Source organism: Canis lupus, chromosome 23, assembly GCF_048164855.1.
Source record: "Canis lupus baileyi chromosome 23, mCanLup2.hap1, whole genome shotgun sequence".
NCBI classification, from domain to species: Eukaryota; Metazoa; Chordata; class Mammalia; order Carnivora; family Canidae; genus Canis; species Canis lupus.
The window spans coordinates 3,801,679-3,824,159 of record NC_132860.1 but is presented as its reverse complement, the minus strand read 5'-3'; the positions used below and the strand labels follow the sequence as shown (position 1 = coordinate 3,824,159).

Here is a 22,481-nt window from a genome sequence, read left to right as displayed (position 1 = left end):
GGATTAAGCATAAAATAACGTCTTACCTGAAGGCACTCAATTTTTACATCATTGCTTTAGTCTCTGTCTACATAATTTAAATCTTTGGTTCTCTTTCACTGCATTTTTGTTTGTTTCAAAGGGAAAACATCATATTTACGTAAGAGAGGAAGGTGTTTATTTCAAAAGCCTTGAGAAGTTTCCCAGGACCTAAATAGAGAAAGTAACATAAGGTTAGACTTCTTGAGAACTGAAAAACAATCAGGAACATAGGGATCTCCGTCCCTCAGGGTCAGAAATTACTTTCTGCCCCTCTTTTTATTTTATTTTTATTTTTTATTTTTTATTTTTTATTTTTTTATTTTCCTGTCTCTACAGAGCTTTCATCTGATCCCCCAACTTGAAAATGTTTCACAATGGCTGGCATTGGCCTATTTCTAGATGAAGTCATGTGTTTTAAATCCACCAGCTAACTGACAGTCTCTCTGTATGCCAGTACTAAAATGCAGATAATTTTTTGTCAATAGGCTGGCCTATAGATGCCTGCATCTTCTAACATTGTTCTTCTCCTGGCTTAATCAGTTGTGGCAACGAGATAGGTCAGTAATTTCACCCAAAGGGAACCCATGGGCAGGTCTCTTTATCAGTAGCCTCTCAGATAGAAAAGCTGGATAACAAGAACATATCACACAAGAGATGGGCTGTAAGAATTAAACTTTACACAATTGTGGAGGAAATAAAGTCCAGAAAGGAGAGTCAGGAGGTCAGAGAAAAATCACTTAAAGCTTCCAGAAGACTTTCGAGCTTTAAACTTCAGAGTATTATGGAAACACAATTTTGGTCCTAGTGATCTGGTGAAGAACATTCATCTACAAAATGAATCTCTACAAAATGAACCTGCTGCACATTTCCTTAAATGTGGTGTTGGTGTTTTGATCCTGATAATATATTTATTAACTTTTGTGATTTGGCCTGACATTTCTCACAATAAGGCTGCCAACTTGATGAATTGGATGTTAAAATTCACAAATGACAATCATCTGTAAAATGATCCCATTTGTTCCTGTTTACCATCTATGAGATTATGTTGCATTTAAGTCTAATGTCTTCCATGATCTGTGTTTACAACACTTTTGCCTTTGAAATTTCTTAGGAATCTATGAAAACTATGACTGTTTTGCTTTTGCTTTTTCAATATAAAAGGAGATTGATACCCTGCACTATGAGTTTAGGAATATCTACAGGCAGGTTCCTGGAGTCCCTGGAGATTATTAGAGTCAGCTATTGTTTGCAGGCCTAGGATCGGCCCTGAGGAAAGTGCCGGATACAAACCAGAATTTTTTGGTTTTTGTTTTTTCAAAACAAGATCTTCATGAGTAGTAAATTTTCTAGTGTATGGGAAAAATGTTATGGGGGATGAAAGTTTAGCTATAAATGTTTATGAGTGGCTTTAAAAATTTTCCAACAAGAGAACACAGAAAACCAAAAAACGGAAAAAAGTCAATTAAATTTTATTGCTACTTATAAAGTAACATTTTAGAGAGCAAATCAAAGTGTTGGGGGAGGGGAAGAAAGTCTGTAGAGGTTAAGTGTCCTCTTCCTGGCCCCTACTATGAGCAAGCATTGAATTTGCTGTATTTGAACAGGGAAAGTGAAATATATAGACTATAGATATCTGGCAGTTTGTGGAGAGAAGAAATCCTTTCCTTTAAATCATATGGTGCAAAGAAGCGAATGCTCTGGAATAAGCAGTCTTAGTTTCCGATACCACAATATTTCCTAAAATCTGGTCACGGATTTGAGAAGGTGATCTTCCCATCCCGTAGCACATATGCCTAGGTCAAGCCCTACAACAGCTAGTTTAGGGGAGACTCACCTTTTTGCCATCTTCAATTTACTTTTCTTAAATGAGAACTAGAAGCAGAAATGTGCTTCTCGCCCATGCTTAGGTTCAGTCCTGAGTATAAACTAAAGGAAAAAGAATCAGATGAATGATGTCTCTGTTTAGTCAGAAGATGCTTTTGGATATTTGTAATCAAGCCCGTGGCTATAGAATGTGAAAATGTATGAGAAAATGTGTTAATTTAAAAGTAAAAAAAAAAAAATAGAGCACTGATTAAAGTTAGCAGTATTTGCCATATCAAGAAGCTTGTATGGGATGAAGAACATACCTGTAACATCTATTGGGTCCTGTAGGCGTATAGCGTGTAAGTACAACCTGCCAGAAACTGTCATCAAAATGATGGCAAAAAGTTTGGCATCAATATGCTGCCAAAAAAATGACTCTTGTGCTTACGGCACTGCCTTAACCTGTCGTAGATGAAATTCCCTGTCAGGTGGAACAAATTATTGCCCAGGCGGTTGTGGGTTCTGTAGTCAGACAAGGGGTCTCAGTTGCAACTAGTCCAAATCACAGGCACGTCTCTCAGGACAATCTTCTTCCCAGTTCCTACTTTTCACTCGTACGGGGTCCTTGTCAAGGAATGTTTCCTAGTCTCATTTTTATCTCAACCCCTCAGACCTGCTTGATGATTGTTTAGATCTATCAGTAGCTACATCATCTAAGCGGAAGTATCATTTAGGGTCAATGTCTCGGGTATTCCTGGCCGTCATTCCTCCTCCCAGAATGCTAGTGATAATTTAACTATAACTTAATCTACATGGAGATGATTATGAACTGTAAAATATATTCCATTAATCCCAAACTAAACGTGCCTTCTCAATTCAACCTTGCTTTAATTAGATTCCCCAAATGATAGTTGTCACTCTAAAGCCAATGATGGGTTAGGAAATAAGATGAAGTGGAGATAGAAATGAAAAGAATAGTTCTTAACTGATTGTAGTTAAACTTTCTTATATTGCCAGATTTTTAGAAACATGTAATTATATTAAAATCCTTTTTGAAGAGGCCTTATGTGAGTGAGCAGCTTGGATCTTTAGTCCCACTAGCTTCCCAATCTGTGATCACCACCCCAGCACCTAGAGTATATGGCAAAAGGTAGGTCCATAAAAATTACCTGTTAAATGCATAGGTTAATATATTAAAATGAAGACAAAAAGAGGTAAAAATTGAGTATTTGAATGACTGCTGCTGGAATCCATGTCCTCTTCCCCAGAAGCTAGAGATCTCTTCTGGTCTTCATCTTGTCCCCTCCGCCTTCTGATGAACTTCAAGGGAATTTTTTTCTTCTTCTAATATGAATATCCCTAAAAGCATGTCCAGACTCAACGCGTAGGCCCTGATATCCTAGAGTTATCTGATCTCATAGTCATCATCAGGACTATCACCTGCGTCTTTACCATCTCTAGCATCACAATTCAGCTAATAATAGACAAAAATCCTCTTATTATCATACTGAGCAACTTAATCCCTATAGACAAATCCCTTATTCCAAAACAGGATGATAGTTTACTTTTTCATGAAAAAAGACCCATTTAAAGTATCCTTTAGTCATCACACACTGAAAGGAGCAGTCCCACTGCTGCCACTGCCCATCTCCAGCCAAGTTGTAGATTTCACTTGGTAGGAAGAGGAGAAAGACAAGAGAGGACCTTAAAACTGTCAAAAATAGTTTGAATCAGTTTCAAAGTGCCCCCCAATAATCAATGATAAAATATGCAGTGAGATAGGTGCCCAAAGGGAACTGCACATGATAGTGGAGTCTGAGAAGAGGGAATCTACTTATACGTGTTGGAATGGGAAAGTTGGTGATTGGAACTGCAACTACAAGTGTAGGCCTCCATAAATGAGTGGAAGAAAATACTGGAAAGACTGAAGCCACATTCCCAAAGTTCTGAACATCAGTCTAAAAATTTGTCTATATGGGGAGGAAAACTCATTTTCCCTCCACCCTTCTAGGTTCTGGGCTGAGACTTTTCTGTAATTGATTGATAAGGATTTCTAGAGTTTTAACCATCTCTCTTCTCCTAGAACAAAGAGGGAGATGCCCTTAGAAATGGAAATTCCCCCTTACAAATGTCAGTTTCCCTTATAGAACAGTAACTTCTACTGGGTTTTCAGAGCTTCTCTTATCTCTCCCATTTCTTAAAAATAATCAGCCTAGGGCAGCCCCGGTGGCTCAGCGGTTTAGCGCTGCCTGCGGCCCTGGTCGTGATCCTGTTGTCCGAGGGATCCAGTCCCACGTCGGGCTCCCTGCATGGAGCCTGCTTCTCCCTCTGCTTGTGTCTCTGCCTCTCTCTCTCTGTATGTCTCTCATGAATGAATATATAAAATATTAAAAAAAATAATCAGCCTAAAATAATCCTTATACCAAGGAAGCATATTTTGGAGTGGCAAATTCTGTTCCTCTCCAACTGTGTGGTGGGCAGTAGTTAGCCCCACAAAGTTTGTGAGCAGACACCTGACCATAATCAGATTTGTGATTCAGGAAGGTTAGTCTAGAGTGACATAGGAAAGAGGAATAGGATAGTTAAGAGACAGTTGTCCAAGTGAGTCCTACTCCAACTGAGAGCAAATTAGTAGCAATAGCAACGGTGGATATGGGAAAAGTCTGGATACAGTAGGTTTTAGGTTGACTTTGATCAGAAAAGGATCAAGGTACTTGACTGACCATGCAAGCACTGAAGTTGTTAGATTGCAACAGATCGTTCCTATGTTTATGTGAACTTCCATGGTACTCTGTCAAAACTTATTCCTACATTTCTATCCTTCCCAGTAATAATTTTGAGAGTCTCGTTATCTTGTTTTTGCACTTTTGCATAGAGTATATTTCTTAGAATCAAATACCATAACAAATAGACATCAAGGCACATAACAGGAGTTAAGCTTGGTTTAGTTTACCATTACAAATTTTAAAAAGCAGCCCATTTTCTTTTCAAATGAACATGTATTATATTATCATACATGAATTTGAATAAAATGCACAGCTTTGAAAAAGTCAAGGAGATTAGTGATTTTATTTAGTGACAGCTGAAGGTCACAGAATACCCAGTTAAATTATAATAAAGTTTGTCTACTCAAAATCTTGACAGATAGCTCTGGGAACTTAAAATTTTCCTGGGAAAAAAATTATTTTTCTCTTTTTCAAAGAATAGAAAGCAAAAGCCAGTAAACATTTAGGCCTTCTGCCAAAGGAAAATTATCTATGCCTAGAATGGACAAATTCCCAGCACATGAAGATCTTTTTTCTTTATTTCCATGGCATAGTCACGTCTTATTCCAAGAGCCTCTGCTAGAACATTGTTGGACCACTGAGCATGTCATTAAGACCACTTTCTCCTTTAAAAACCAGCTGGGCATCAAAATCTTGGCAGTGATTCATGTTGTGCTCATATAGAAAAATTTCTCATGACATCTAAAGTCTACGGATAATTATTTAAAAAGGAGAAAGTGAATAAATATGTGTTGCATTGTTGCTGATGCTAGGTAGGGAGCGTGCTTAGTGATTCACATCCTCACTTGCTACTTGAGACAATCTATTGAGTTATGTTTTACTGTCTTGAATCTGGAAATGAGGGCATTGAATCATAGAAGTCAAGAAATTTGTCCAAAGTTTTAAAGCTGCTAAGTGAGCTAAGTGAGCTGCTAAGTGAATTTGTGTCAGTCCTGTTGCATAGCATCAATGCTCCGACTTTAGTAACACAGTTTGGAAACGAACATTTAAGGAACACTTTCCAAGATGGAACTTTAGGGTCAAACATTGTAATAGAAAAAAAAAAGAGACCTCACAATGTATCTGCTCTCTAGTCTGCTAAAAAGGAGACGGAATCGCATAGTTTTGTTTAGGGTGATATCTCCATTGAAGTCTATTTACCATATGACATTTCTCAAAATCTATTGGATTTACTGTGACCTCAAGAATAATTCTGATTCCTAAAAAATGAAACAGAGTATATTCTGATTTCCACCAGATCTCATTGCTGTCACCAATGGTGCACTAGTCTAAGGAACTACCTCCAGCCTATAACGTTGCAAACGTTTCTTGAAACGACATTTTCAAGTTCCACCCTGAGCCCTCTAACATTCAGTTTCCCAAAAGCAGCATGGGCAAGGTTTTTAAAGTGTACATCCAAATCATGCTGTATCCTGCTCCGGGTCCTCCAAAATTGTTCTGCCAAACTTTGTTTTGACTCCTAGCTCCCTCCCTGGCCTTATTCCTTACCCCTCTTTCTATCCTCTATTATGTGACAGCTATACTGGCTCTGCTGAAACTCAAATCAAGCAATTTTCTTGCCTCACTCCCTGTTCTTTCCCCTCTGGAATGCTTTCTCCTTGATTTGCATTTCTTTTTCATGTAGGTCTCTGCAGAAAGCCTGTCCCTGATTATTCCATGAAAAAACAAACAAACAAACAAACAAACAAACAAAAAATACCCGAGTCTGTCTCTATCTCTTGTCTTCAGTTGATTTATCTTTACAGCTCTTGTTACTATTTGAAATTGCATTATATACCTATTTAACGACTGCCCCTCCAGCAGGATGTGAGCTCTATAAACATATGTGGGGCTTTTTAGTTCTGTTTTACTGCTATATCCTCAGTGTCTATAACAGTGTCGGGCACATAACAAGCTCTTAATAAATATTTCTTGTATAAATGAATGAGCGGATGAATGAAAGAACAAAAGAATCCCATCACCACTTGCCGCATTTGATTTCACAAGCATTCTGAACAATACGGAGAGTATTGTAGGGATCATTTTATCCATTTGCTGTTAGGTTACAGCCATGTGCTTTAACTTGAGAGACCTTGGCAAATGCAGGACTTCAATGTATGTATTTATTTTGATGGTTAAATCCACCCTCTTGTGGTCCATGAGAAAACCATGAGAGGCTGGGAGGCTGCTGGCAGTGACAGGAGGGAGGGCAGCTGAAGAGAACCACAGAGAAACAGAGCAAAAACCTGATGATGCTGGACCCTACTACAACTAGTGAATCTACCCACCTCTGCATTTTAGTTGCATTTATGGCCTTTGAGTACTAAAGCCGTTGGGGTTATTACTACTTGAAATCAAGAACAGCTTAGCTACAGTAGGTTCACATCATATGGCTGGTTATTTAGCAAATACAACTCTTCTTCACACCTCTCTTTACTAGTGTACGTATTAGGTTTTTAAGAAAAGGAATAAACAATGATGAACCTGTATTTTCATCAAAGTTATACTTTTTTAAACCATTTGGGACTCATTTAGAGACTAGAATCATTAGCTAGATTTTTACTTAGATTGTTTTTACACTTTTGTTTTTTTCTGTTTGTTGCATATATTTTCAGTTTGTTTCAAGGAATTCCAGTTCTAAGAGATTTTGTTATCTTTGAAGTGTGATTGTCATCACATACTAGCTTGATCTCTTGGTTTTGTGAGAAATAAGATTGGTATTTCCAAAATCAACATAAATCCATCTGACTTAAAAAAAAATAAACAGCATAAGCTACAATAGCTAGCAAAATTTAGATGCTGTATAAAAATAAGAAAAAGTAAAACCAATGCATAAAAAGGTATTATGACTTTCTTTTCTCTTAAGGGACTATTTGCAAAATAGCCATGTATATGTCAAGAGATAGTCATGTGACGTTAATGTCAAATCAGCTTCCTTATTGGCTTGAATTATTTCTGAAATTCAAACAAATATTGTATCATTTTTAGGGAAAAATAGGATAGGAAGATTTATTCTCATGGAAAAATAACGTAAGTGAAAGCAACATGAAACAAAATAGTAAGGGAAATAATATGTGTGGGGAGAGAAAAATTAAAATTCATATTAGAATATGTAGTGCAAGAATTGGTGATAACATTATATTTGTACTCATATACTTGAAAAGTGCATGGTTAAAGTGCAGACTGTCATCTTATTGACTTTTTCCATAGCAAAGGTCATGGACTGGCCCAGGGAATGATTACATTTTGATCCTAGAATCTCCCTTTCAAGAAAGCTAGATGCTATTTTGATAATTTATATTAATATTAACCAGTCAGAACTTTAGAAAACAATTATAATGAAATGACATTTTGTTTTATGATATCCTCATACCAGTTGTTGTGATATTGGTGACAATCTTGTTAAATGAATTTAGTTTTTCTTGTGTTGTATTCTATGTTATACTAAGTTTCCCAAAATACTAGTAACTGCAAAACAACAATAACAGAAGAGTGAAATTTTTAAAATACATATATTAGAGAAATCCTAAGTTAGTATAAATCCACTTCTTTCCTGAAGAATATAACAGAGGTTTTAACATTCTAACTGCTGAGGCACCCAGGTGTCGATGTTTTAACATACTAATGTGCATTTTATATATCCTTGAGGTGATTATTTTCCAATTTATGGGAACACTTCTAACATCTGAAGAAATTAGTATCTTAAGGAACACAATGGGGAGTTTTTTAATTTAAGTATTTTAAAATAATAGGTAATAGATGAACCATTCTAGGGTATTTTCATCATTTTTTTTAAACCAGTTCATCCTATGAACTTGAGGACACTACTCTCTCTCCCCCACTTCCTTTCTCCCCGTCTTACCAGTAACATTTGAAATCCAGTTTCATACCAGCATCTGTGATTGAATGTTAATACATTTATGGCAAGTGAGGAAGTCCCATTTGCCCCTATAAATATGTGAGGCCTTCTTATAAAAGATCTTTAAATTCTCTTTTATTGAACCTTTCAGCCTACAGTTCAAAGTATCACCAGTCAGTATTTTTTGAATACCCTGAAGGTTCAAGGAGAAACAAAAATTTATGAGACAGAACATAAACTGTAGTTTTCTTGGACACAAGGATGACTCTCAGAGCTGGTCTTAGATCTGATATACCCAACCATAGCTAACATCTTCATTTCTTAATTGACCAACACCTGAGATGATTTTATTCTTCCTAGACCTTTGATCATATTGAGAAAACTCCCTAGCATGCATCACTGTGGTTTTAAGGTAATTTAGAAAATGAAGGCATGCTGGTCAGGACCAGTAAAAAATAAAGACTTGAAATAGAAACAACAACAACAAAAAGACATCAACCGGAATTGTACACTAACAAATTCTGTATTGTTTTGCTCATCCAAAGGGCTGAGACAGGTAGTTCTGAAGGGCTCTTAACCAAATATTTGAAAGAAAAGTGGTATTTACATGTGTCATGCTGAAAAACATTAAGACAAAGTGGTAATTATTTGAAAAAAAATGGAAATAATAAATGTGATTGCCAAAACTTGTGAATTGTTTGAATCCTTTTCAAGTGAATGAAGCAACTGATTCCTCTTGTACTGCTGGGTTGTCGGCAAATTTCACTCAACAAGACCACTAGCCATTCATTGATCCTTTTATTTATTTGCAAGTCTGGGATTACCAGGTAATAGCTGAGGAGGTGCTCAAGCTCAGTGTGCAATAGAGGGATTTGGTCTCACAGCATCTTGAAGAAGAGAAAAGTTGTATTTTTCCATCTGCCTAATCTTGCTGGTTCCCTGGTGTTTGCTAACCCTTCCTAATGACCCCCAACCCCTTCCCATCCTTCTTCATTTTCTCTCCTCCATTTATGTTTTCACTCACTTCACACCAGGATATTTTGCATTATCTCATAATCTCATACTTTATTGCTAGCATTGCCAAAAATAGAGCATCTCCAAGGAAAACATAAATCTCTCTTCCTATTATTGCTTGCCTCTCCCTGCATGGCATAATTCTGATATGTGCAGATGCTAAAAGACCTCTTTCCCATGAGGGAAGACAAAGTGAGGAGAAGAAACAAAGATCCCCATTTGGGTGAAGAGCTTTCTAATATACACTTTTACTATCTTCCTTAATAACTGAACTCAACTAAATGATCAATCTGTCTTAGTCATGTCTTTTCAGCTATTGTGGCTGGCCGTGCAACTAAGTTTTGTTGAATGAAATGAGAATTAAATTGCTAAAAGGGTCTAGGGTTCATTTTTTGGAGGAAGGGGGATAATCACGTTAGTCTTAATGTTAAGTGTGATGCTGATGTTAAGATGCTATGGCTGGAGTGGTCATGTTGAATACGTGGGGAAGCTTGAGCATGAAACAACCAGCAGTTGTACAGAAACACAAACGTGGTTGAGGTTCTTCATGAAGCATTAGATAAAACCAGGGGTTCCTGCCTTTTGACTTGTTTTATGCAAGAAAAAACTCTTGACTAGAAGCCAAGTACAATACTTATCTGTTGCAAATATTCTACTGCGTGTTTACTTAGCATTCACTCTGCCCTCAGAACGGCACTAAATTATGTTTTTCAGATATTTTGATGGTAACTCACAGTAAGAATTTGATTTACATAATAAACCAGTATTCACATATCCATTTATTCTTCTACGTAATGGAAAAATGTTTTAAAAATAATATTTTATTGTTATGTCCCATATATGTTCACCATGTCCAATATATCCATTTAATACATGTGCTAGTTGAAGAGAGAGTTGGATTAGTCATGCCAAGAAGAACCTAAAGGGAATACAGAGGAGAAAAATGTTAATGCTGGTTTCAGCAAAGAAATGTATGCTGCACATAAGAATAATGGTAAAGAAACAAACAATAGAATAATTACTATATGTCTGGTAGGATGTTAGGTGATTTGCATAGATTGAGCTCATTTGATTTTTGTAAAAATGCTGTGAATTAGTTATATAAATTTTATTTAATGGACAATTATAATTATTTGAAGCAAAAGAACTTTCCTTACATTAAACAGTTAATGGTTGCTAGAGCCAGAATTCATAATCACGTTTGTCTACCAACTATGTTACTTTAACTATTAAATTCTTCTAGAATAAAATATGGGAGTTTTCTTACTCTGATTTTTTTAACTGTAGCAGTATTTATTAGCTTATTTCATTTTCACTTAAATGATACCTTTTTTGGGGGGGTCAAGAAAAAAGAATAACATTAAGAAAAAGAAGTATTTTATTCACTTCTGCTCAAATATACTTCCCAAATAAGGTCACTCATGGGCTAATTCAACAACAATCCTTGTTTAGTAGATTTACTTGATGTCTTAGAATCATGTTCTCTTTTGCATGCTCCTGAGCATTACTGTGGGATTTCATTGATCAGAACTTCATTTGATTTTTATCCCTCATTCTTCACATGATTCTTCTGGAAGTTGTGAGTCTTTTTTTTAAAAAAAATGAAATCCAATTAATTAACATATAGTGTATTTCAGAAGTAGAGACCAGTCATGCATCAGGCTTATATAACACCCTGTGGGCATTACATCACATGTCCTCTTTATTGGCTATTACCCAGTGGTCCCATCTCCCTCCTTGATTTCATCTTGTTTTATTTCTCCCTCCCTTCCCTTATGATCCTCTTTTTGTTTCTTATGAGTGAGACCATATAATAATTGTCTTTCTCTAATTGACTTACTTCATTTAGCATGATACCTTCTAGTTCTATCCATGTCATTGCAAATGGCAAAAGTTTTCTTTTTTAAGAGTAATATTCCAGTATGTGTGTGTGTGTGTGTGTGTGTGTGTGTGTGTGTGTGTGTGTTCATACCACATCTTCTTTCTCCATTCATCTGTCAGTGGACATCTGGGCTCTCTCCACAGTTTGGCCATTGTGGACACTGCTGCTATTAACATTGGGGTTATTTTTTTTTAACTTCAGGTCACTACATTTTTATTTTTGGGGTAAATCCCTAGTAGTGCAAATGCTGGGTCATAAGGTAGCTCTATTTTCAACTTTTTGAGGAATCTCCATACTTTTTTTCCAGAATGGCTTCACCAGCTAGCATTCCCACCATGAAAGTTTTGAGTCTTTTTCTGTTGTTGTTGTTGTTGTTTTTTGAGAGAGAGAGAGGCAGAGACACAGGCAGAGGGAGAAGCAGGCTCCATGCAGGGAGCCTGATGTGGGACTCGATCCCGGGACCCCGAGATCATGCCCTGACCCAAAGGCAGAGGCTCAACCGCTGAGCCACCCGGGTCTCCCAAAAGTTGTGAGTCTTAAGTGCAAAGTCAAACTGTTGTCGAATTGGGCACTGGAGTTGCAAAGACATTAACATAAATCCTGGTTCTGCATAAGGATGTTACCTGATGCACATTATTTAACTTCACTTTACTTGTCTATAACATTGTGATACACACACACACACACAGACACACACACACCCTGCACAGTAGTGGTTTTAGGATCATATATGTAAAGCAGCAAACATAGAATGATCACTAATGGTATGAAGTATGCAAGCCCCAAGTCACACAGGCCTAGTTTCATATCCTGGCTCCTTCATTACTATCTGAGTAAACTGGTGATTTTACTTAACTTCTTTGATCCTTTCATTTCTCTCTGTAAACATTAAAATACTTTTTGTTATAACTGTGAAATTATTTTTAAAAATTCATTTGAAACGCTTATCATAAGACATATTACACTGAAGCGCTCAAATGTTAGCACTTGTCATCATTCCTCAATGGATTAATAATGAGTTTATACATGAAATAGATCTTGCACATTTTTGCAGACAGGTTTTTAGAACCTTTCTAGGAAAACTTATCTAATTACTACGGCGAATGTCCCATTTTGAGGAATTACCAAACTCTACCTAACAATATAAATATCCACATATATAATCCTCTAACGCTAGTTCTGGGGAACTTGACTGACTTCAAAGAAAAAAAAAGTGAACTAAAAATGATGAAAGATTAAAGCATGTACAAACTTTTGAAGTATATTTCCTGTTGATTCTTGAATAATTATAAAATGGATTCAATATAAAACTGAAAACAGAAATTTCCCACCATTTGATTTAATGTGATTTAGGTCATAAAGCGATTCTTTATTAAATTGGAAGCAAAGTTGAAAAACACCATCTGGAACATAAAGCATTCTTTATTTGGAGATTCCTTTTTTGGAGGCATTTAATGTATTTTAAGTTACTTTAATGAAATCTTTATGAGGATGAGATGATGTTTTTCAAGCTGCCTCTACTTGAAAAGAATACAGTTGATGTTCAGGATGAATCATTATTTCTGGGGATCCCTGGGTGGCTCAGTGGTCTAGCGCCTGCCTTTGGCCCAGGGCGTGATCCTGGAGACCCGGGATCGAGTCCCACATCAGGCTCCCTGCATGGAGCCTGCCTGTGTCTCTGCCTCTCTCTCTCTCTCTCTCTCTCTCTCTTTCTGTGTCTCTCATGAATAAATAAATAAAATATTTTTAAAAATCCATATTTCTGTAGGACACACAAAGACATGTGAGAAATAAGTAAACATTAGGATTTTGAAGTTGTTTGAAACAGCAAACATAGTTAATATAGTCTACTGCTCACCCAATTTAACAGATATCCTATCTGATTAATGCTCTTACCTAAAAGCCACCGAATAATTCTGGTTTTGAGGCACATTTTAGCTACATTTTCCATCTGCATTAGTCCTTTGTACTGGTTCCTTACACTCACTCTATAACCCTTGGTGTTACAGTTGATAAGATTGAAACTCATTGTGAGATGAGAAAAACTTCAAAAAGGGCTCATAAGGCTTATTTAGAAAAAGTTCTTTTCCTATTTTATTTGCTGTAGGCCTAGGAAGTGAGACAGTTTCAGCAACTTTACGAAGCAACTTCTGGCTTGACTGAGATTTAAGACACAGATGACTGATCAATGTACACAGAGCAAATTGACTGTTTCTGAGGTAGACTCCATAAATCCAGAAGGAATCAGCATTTCCACATAGGTATGTGTTTATATTCTAAATCAGATTTCCTGCTATAATTGGTTGGTGGAAATCTACTCTTCTCTTTCTTTCATCATTTGATCTAATTGATCTAAAAGCATCAGCTAATTAATGGCTCAGAGCTTTCATTTTGAAATAATGAATAACACTATAATTTGGGTACGTTAGTAATATATTTATGCAACTAGATTTTATACAATATTGGAAATAATTACTAATAACCGCCAAATTACCTTGCTGTTTCCAATTTAAACCAATACCCAAAATATCATTACTTTGAAACTACTAGATTAAACAATAAATATAAATTAATCATCAATAAGTTTTCTAGCGATGTATTTTATTTTGGAGTCCAGAAATTGAGAGATCAACTGGAGTTACATGACACTCAAAGCAAGCAAAAAATACTCTGCATTAATGCATCTAGATTTTAAGGCTTCATTTCAGAGGTATTAATTATAAAACAATTCGTTATAAGACTTAGCTTACTAATTTTTTTCTCATTTTTAGAGCAAATTTAAATTTTAAGAGTTGTGCGGGCATCTTCATTCGATATTTTTGTATTCTAATATTTTCTCTAAGAACAATTGTCATTCACTCAAGCAGACCATTTTTCTAGTACAAAAGACTTAATTTTTTTAAACAAGTGTTGTATCCCAGGAAAGCTACTGAATTCTTTAAATAGTTGCCATCTATGAATATATTCTGACCTTTTCAATCCACACTGTATATCTTATTTCTACTATTTCATCTGAAACATTTGATTAAATTTGAGTAAATTAATACTAAGTTCGAGTTTCTGTCTTGCTCCCATCTTTTCATACCCATTATCACTATTTCCTCTACTTTTATCTAAAACAGAGATTTATTTGGTCCCAGGCTAGGGAGTAGTAACATGTCTGATTCAGAAACTACAAACATGAAGATGAAATAGACTCTGCTCTCAAGCCCTTCAGAGACCAGCAACAAAGATTATACAAACATTAGTAGCACCAGAGAGGTGTGGTAGGTTCTGTGATGGAGGTATCATCAAAGGTGAGTATGACACAAAGATAATCATCTCTGCTTGATGAATAGAGGAAGGCATCTCAGACGCTGTGATATTTTTTAAAGAGTCTTAAATTGAGCCAGATTTTTATGAGCAAAAAAGATAGGTAGAACTGCTCAGATCTATGTGTACTCTGGAATGGAAAAATGCAACAAGTTTTTAGACCTGATGTAGGATTCAGGGATATGGTTTCATAGTACACCACTGTATAAAACTACAGGTCCTGAGTCAGTATGAGAACTTTATTCTGGTTAAGGGATTTGAATAACTTCCTCTTCTTACTTTTTCTGAGAAAATGCTTGGGTGAAGGAATGACAAAGGGCCTGTAAATATCAAAGAAGAGATTTAAATTGACCTGTAATGTTCTTTGATTTCCAATGGGAATTATTTACTACTCTAATAACTAATAACTATTACTATGATTTTTTTTTCAAAATCACACATCTAAAAAATTCTCTGAAGACAGTAGTGTCAAAATAGTAAAGGCAGTTGATTCTGGAAGATAAGAATATGAACTTTTAACGTTTTTCCTCCTTGAACTATTTTTTTAATATTTAAAAAATCATCCAAAATAAAAGAAAATTGCTTACTTGAAAGAGAAAGTATATACTTAGAAATTTGAATGACAGGAACACCTGGGTGGCTCAGCGGTTGAGCACCTGCCTTTGGCCCAGGGTGTGATCCTGGAGCCCTAGGATCGAGTCCCACATCGGGCTCCCTGCGTGGAGCCTGCTTCTCTCTCTGCCTCACTTTCTCTCTGTGTCTCTCATGAATAAATAAATAAATAAAATCTTAAAAAAAAAAAAAAGAAATTTGAGTGACAGATTGATGGGATTAAGAAAAAAAGGGCAGCAATATGAAGTAGGAGATGAAAGCAGTAATCCTAGTAAGAGCCCAGGTGCTTCTGTTGAAAGCAGTGACAGGACAAGGAGACTGAGTTTACAAACTCAGTGTTGTGTTACACAAGAGGAGCAACCTGTGCGATGCAGTCTTCTCCAGCACAGTGTCTGGAAGGTGTTTCTTCATGTAACTTGAGATATTTTTTGTATTAAGATATGTAATTAAATTTGTTATAATGTTTAAGTGAAATCAGTGGTATAAAATAATCATCTGTAATATATGACAGTTTTCAGTTAATTCCTGGATTTTCGTAAGAGCCTGTTGAAGGCTTTCTCTGAACTCTCTCTGTCTAAAGACAGATTCTCCAAAAGACATTCGGTTGTCTTAACTCCCTCCTGGGAGTTTCAGCAACTAGGGAAGATTGATCCTTATTACAGGAGAAGAGACTAGAAGTTGATGACCCCACACCCAGACAAACTTCCTACACCCGTAAGAGGCCTGCTCCTTCCTCCACTTTCCCTGTTACAATGGCATTTAGGCCTGAATTCGAAACCACTTGGAGGAATCATTTTTCTCTGCATATCTCCTGTGTATACATGAAGTGGACATGATAATAAACTTCTTTTTGTTTTTCTGTTGTTCATCTGTTTATTACTACAGGGGTCTCAGTTAAGAACTCAGAAGGAGAGAGGGAAAATTACTTTTGCTCCCCTACACATTCAGTCCATATAATGAGCGTGAAAGAAAGAGATTATTAACCTCCTTAAATTGATGAAGATAATAAAAGCTCAGTACCATTCCCCAAGATCTAGATGTAAGAAATGTCAAACAGCAGATTTTAATCTAAATATGTGTGGCTCTAAATCCTATAATCTTTCCAAGTGCAGATATTGTTAATTTGTTTATCTGAGATTTTTCAAGCAATTTCTATATGTCCAGACCCATTTTATAAACCATATATTTTTTTCAAATTTTGTTATCAAGGAGTTTATACTCATATTGGAAGAGATAATCACTATTATAGTTATAAAATAGAAACCCAATTGTGTATTATATGTTATGTAAATACAATAAATACTATGAGCTGAAGCCATTAGTTTGGGCCCTGTGGTAGGTTGGGTGCATGCAAAACTAAGAAAGTTTGGACAACCCGGGTGGCTCAGCGGTTTAGCGCTGCCTTCAGCCCAGGGTGTGATCCTGGAGACCCAGGATCGAGTCCCACATCAGGCTCCCTGCATGGAGCCTGCTTCTCCCTTTGCCTGTGTCTCTGCCTCTCTCTCTGTCTCTCCGTCTCTCTGTGTCTCTCATGAATAAACAAATAAAATCTTAAAACAAAACAAAACAAACAAAAAAACTAATTAAGTTTATGTTTTTGGTGGTTATCTTAGTCCATTCAGGCTGCTATAACATAATACCAGGGACCAAGTAGCTTATAAATATAAAAAGGTTATTTCTCATAGTTCTGGAGGCTAGATGTCCAAGATCAGGGCACCTACATAGTCAGGTGCAAGTCCTCTTTTCCATCCCATGCTTCTTGTATTCTCACATAGTGAAAGGGACTGGGGACTTCTCAGGAGCCACTTCAATAAGGTACTAAATCATTCATGAGGGCTCCACCTTCAGGACTTAGTACTTCCCAAATGCCCCACCTTCTAATACCATCCCTTTTGGGAGCTAGGATTTCAACATATGAATTTCCAGAGGACACAAATACGCATACTATAGCAATAAGGAATATATGTTGGACTTATGATGCCAAAGATTGAACTCTATTCAACATTTAACCTCTTAATTATATTTTAAATTACTCTTTATAAACCTTAGTTTCTACATCTTCAATATAGAGGAAATAAAACCCACATCTCTGTGTTGTTGACCCACTTGCATAGGAAAATGCATGGGAAATCAAGAAGCAAATGCATAGTCTAAATACAAAAAAAACACTATTAAAGGCAGTGAAATCTGCATTTTATTTGAATGCCAAATTCCAGGCATGTTCAAATAGATAAAATCTTTAACCCAACTGTCAAAAATTTTCAAAAAGAAAACATCAAAACTATTTTTTTCTTGAATTTTAAAATTCTTCTTTGAATTTTATGACTCATCAATCTTGAAAATGTTTGTTTGTATAGTTCACTGATGTTCAAGAGATAGCAAAGCTCTTAAGTAAGATTCCTAAAGTTTGGAAGGAAACAAAATCCTAACTCTATCCAAAAGGAACCTAAAAATAAAACTAGAGAACAGCAAAGGCATATTTCCGGAATAGAAAACATCTATAAGATTGACACAAATGTTAAAAACAATAATAATGATTCTTGGAACCTGGAGGTTGAGGAACAAGAGACTCCACTCCATGTTTCTCAGTAACTTAAAAATAAGAGTTCTTTGATGATTACTGTATGCTAGCACTTTAATATTTATTAACACATTTAGTTCCCCTAACAACTCTAGAGGATAATTACTCCCTTGCTAGAGAGGAAACCTAAAGCCAGAAGGTTAAATGACTTGCCAAAGGTAGACACACAACATAGACACAGACACTCTGATCCCAGTGACCTTGTTCTTAGCTATGGAGTTCACTAGATACTAATTGTGATATTATTGCCTAGGTTACATCCTAGGGTCATAGTAGAACCTCTCTGAACCTGCTGTCCTCAAACAAACAAACATACACCCCATTCATGGGCTTTTTCTCCTCGCCTGGAAGCTTCTGGCTCCAGACATCCACAAAGCACATTCTCAGTTTCTATTTTCCACACATAACGACACCTTCCCAGGGAATTTCCTTGACCACCCTTTTGTGTTCCATCTTTCCCCCTAGCATGTTGGGTTATTAAAAAATAACGCTTGCTGTTCTTCATTTCACATTCTAGATTTGTCAGCTTTCTTCTGTCTTCCCCACTATTTTGATAAACAATGCTTAAAGCAATGACTGGCATATTGCAGACACTTAAACATGTGTTGAATGAATACGTAGTTATGAGCCAGACCTTATGCTAGCAGCTTTGAATGTATTGTCTCATTTACTTTTAAAATAATCCTCCTAGGCATGGGTATCATTATTCGACTTTTCACACATGGAGAAACAGATTCAAATATGTCGAATAAATTTAACAGATGCACATAAGTACCAAATATTTGAGATAGGAGTAATCCAGGTCTATATAATTTTAGAGTTCTAATTTTTTTCCATTACTCCTCTGCCTTTCTGATTGTTTTGGATGAAAAGTCAGGAAAATGATTTTATCTCTGCTGCAAACCATTATTTTAGAGAATGATAACATGTTTTAGTATAAGATATCTATTAAAAACTAAGTCTCGTTATATGAGGATATTTCTTTCGACCATTACAATTAAAACTCTGATTGTTTTTCTGATATTACTTTCATCTGTCTTAGTAATTCTACTGAGAGTTTAAGGTCTTCATTAAAAAATAATGTGCAATTTCTTGAATCTAACGACTTTTGGAGCTACATTTATCCTTAACGCTATGAGCCCCAGGGCCAAGTCAGAATTGTAAGGCTTTTTATGACACAGAATTCATAGTCTACTCCACAAGTAGATTAAGGTTATCTTTGCCCAATTTCAAGAGAAATTAATTGTTACCTTTTCCTTTTGTTTTTGTAAATTTATTTTATGAAACTTTTATATTCTTGAGAAATATATGATGATATTATCCTGGGATTCCTTTTATCCTGCTTGGATCTAAATACATCTTTTCTTTTTTAAGGAATACCCATCTAGTCCTCTTTCCTGCATTAGAATGCTTAAACCAAGTTGGTTTAAGCTAATAGTCACATAATATGATAAGTGCAGAGGTGGTTTGACAAAAAGGATTTTTGTGGCTATAGTTTGTAGGGGATGGAATGTGCAGCTAATGCATTCAGATAACTTTTCCATTATTTGTAATAAAACTTGTGCTAAATTGAATATTTCTAACTCTAAGTAGAGTTTTTAAACATATATTGGTATCTGAGATTGATTCCCATAAGTTAACCTTGAGCAGCTCTTCTGAGAAAGTTAGGAAGCAAACACCCGGGGCTTTTGAAATATGCATTATCTATGTGAATAGTAAATGTAATGAGATTAGGACAGTTTTCCCTCTATCAGTAGTTGTTGGTATTGGACGTAAATATATTTAGAAGAGTAATCAATTTGACTGATTGAAAGATTTTGAGCTACTTTAATACAATATGTGAACCAGTTAATATGTAAGGCATTTTATAAAATGATAGATTAGCCTGGCTAAAATAATCAATCAATAGATTCAGTGGCTCAGGTCCTGATCTCGGAGTCCTGGGGTCGAATCCTGAATCAGGCTCCCCACAGGGAGCCTGCTTCTCCCTCTGCCTGTGTCTCTGCCTCTCTTTCTGTGTGAATAAATAAACAAATAATCTTACAAAAATAAATAAAATAAATTTAAAAAATACATCTGTAAAATAATGTCATGTTTCTTTTGAAACATTTGTTTTCCTTTTTCTTTTGAGGGGGTATGTTCCTTTTCCAAAATTGAGTGAGACATATAGGCCCACTGTAAGACTGTAATTTAATCATAGGCTTATAGAATGCTCCCTCCCCTGCCATATCTTACCATCCCCACCACAGGGCTCTAGTCACATAACACACGAAGGATTATAACTGAAAGAGCTGCAGTATGTGGACTCTACTTAATCCGGAGTTCTTCGGAAATCCAAAGACAACTGGGGAGATAAAAAACAAGACAACAGAATAAATCGAATCTTCTGGCATCAACAAGTACAGCAAACATTAAATACAGATCAACTTCCACTACCGATTTTGCCCAGATTTCAACAAAAAAGGCATACTAAAAGTTAAGAGCAAAGTAGTACTATGAAGAAACAAAGTGAATATCAGAAGCAGACTCAGATACACTATTGGAGTGGGAGGTTTTAGGTAGGCAAGTGAAGGGGACTAGAATGATATTGTGTCATAATGGGTTAGAGCTGGGAAGCATCAGTATGAACTCAGGCTTAGCTTAGTATATATTGATATAGTTACATAAAAATATTTATGAATATTTGTATATACAGCAGTTATTATCAACACATATATTTCTCTCCCTTGTCAGCTGAGATGCCCTAAAGGAAATGACACTGAAGTAGCAGTAATATCCTGAGCGCCATACCTTGGTTTGTAATGCCATTCTCCAGCAAAGACACCCAGGTCTCCACAGAGGGACAGTTGATCTCGGAGTCGGGCAGGAAATAGATAAGATTACTCCCAAGTACCTGATAGTGTCAGAAAGTAAGTACTGAAAACACACCCACATGCATGCACTTTGATAAGGGTTTGTAAGAAGATCATAGGAGCCAACTGTAGGAGCTCCCTTTGGTCAAAGCCAGAATAATTTCAGCAATAAGAAAAAGTAGTACTGGATTATAACTCAAAGTATAAAATAAATATCCATGAACCCATATTAATGTGTATAAATTAATGAAAAATTATAAATGAGAGGGGGAAACAAGCAACTCTCTTGTGCCAAGAAATTCCAGAAAAATTATCTATATACTCTGCTCTCGAAGAGGGAAAGCATAACTCCCCACTACTTAAGCATGGGCTATATACATTGTGACTTCCTTCCAAAGAGTACGGTATTAAGAGAGGAAAAAAATTAGTAACTTTACAGTAAATAAACCTAATGAATATGACCCCAGCTAGGTGATCAAGGTCAATAGCAACAGTGACAAATTACAAAGGTGCTATCTACCTTTTGTCTGATGCAATGGAATTGTTACAGGCTCTTGTCTCGTGGTGTCAAAGAATGAATCTCACAGACACAAAGGGGGAAGTGATAATTCATTGAAGGTGAGAACAGAAAAAGAAAAGAAAAGAAGAGAGAAAAAGAAAAGAAAGAAAAGAAAAAAAGAAAAGGGAAAAGAAGAAAAGAAAAAAGAAAAGAAAAGAAGAGAAAGAAAAGAAAAGAAAAAGAAAAGAAAAGAGAAAAGAAAAGAAAAAAGAAAAGAAAAGAAAGAAAAGAAAAGAAAGAAAAAAGAAAAAAGAAAAGAAAAGAAAAAAGAAAAGAAAAGAAAAGAAAAAAGAAAGAAAAAAGAAAGAAAAGAAAAGAAAAGAAAAGGAAAGGAAAGAAAAGAAAAGAAAAGAAAGAAAAGAAAAAAGAAAAGAAAGAAAAGAAAAGAAAAGAAAAGAAAAGAAAAAAAGAAAAGCCTCTCTAGAGTGAGAGGGGTCCTGAATGAGTTGCCAATGAGGGGTTTTATTTAGAACTGACCAGGAAACTGTGACCCTACAATCCCACAACGTCTTTTGTTAAGTAAGGATGTATGATAACTAAGTTTAATGGTTGATTTCTTTTTTGAGGCCTGGTTATTTTTGTGGTTATTTTTTATTTTCTGTGGTCACAGTGCAATTATCAGAAAAACATCTTAGCCCTAGCACCTGGGACAAAGTGGTCTGGTCTTTCTTCCTTACCTTTGTTTTCATTCTCAGTGTCTGCATACCTGAAATACCCTCAGAGCCTAGTTGGGGCCCCATTCCTTCCCTACCTAAAGTCCCATGCTTTTCCTATTCAGAATCACTTTACCTCTGTAATTTTGCTCCCCCAAAACCCATAACCCCAGTCTAATTATGAGAAGAACATCAGGAGGAGAGGAGCAAGATGGCGGAAGAGTAGGGTCTCCAAATCACCTGTCTCCACCAAACTACCTAGAAAACCTTCAAATTATCCTGAAAATCTATGAATTCGGCCTGAGATTTAAAGAGAGACCAGCTGGAATGCAACAGTGAGAAGAGTTCGCGCTTCTATCAAGAGTTACAAAATCTGGATTACAATTCAATGTCAGAAAGCCAGTTCAGAAGCACTATTATACACCTACTGGTGGCTCTAGAAAAAAGTATAAAGGACTCAAGAGACTTCATGACTGCAGAATTTAGAGCTAATCAGGCAGAAATTAAAAATCAATTGAATGAGATGCAATCCAAACTAGAAGTCCTAACGACGAGGGTTAACGAG

General features: G+C 36.0%; 1 long non-coding RNA gene across 4 annotated transcripts; it reads right to left on the bottom strand.

The window, feature by feature from the left end:
• Positions 1-10,232: 10,232 nt before the first annotated feature.
• On the bottom strand, positions 10,233-20,410 carry LOC140615374 (uncharacterized). Of its 4 annotated transcripts, none has more exons than XR_012016049.1 (3): positions 20,323-20,410; positions 20,088-20,196; positions 10,233-10,384 (listed from the first exon to the last, which is right to left on the bottom strand). It is a non-coding gene; the product is annotated as an uncharacterized lncRNA (long non-coding RNA). The 4 variants fall into 4 exon arrangements; XR_012016047.1 differs by having other exon boundaries at positions 20,289-20,397; XR_012016048.1 differs by lacking the exon at positions 10,233-10,384 and adding an exon at positions 19,225-19,866.
• Between the last annotated feature and the right edge of the window lie 2,071 nt (positions 20,411-22,481).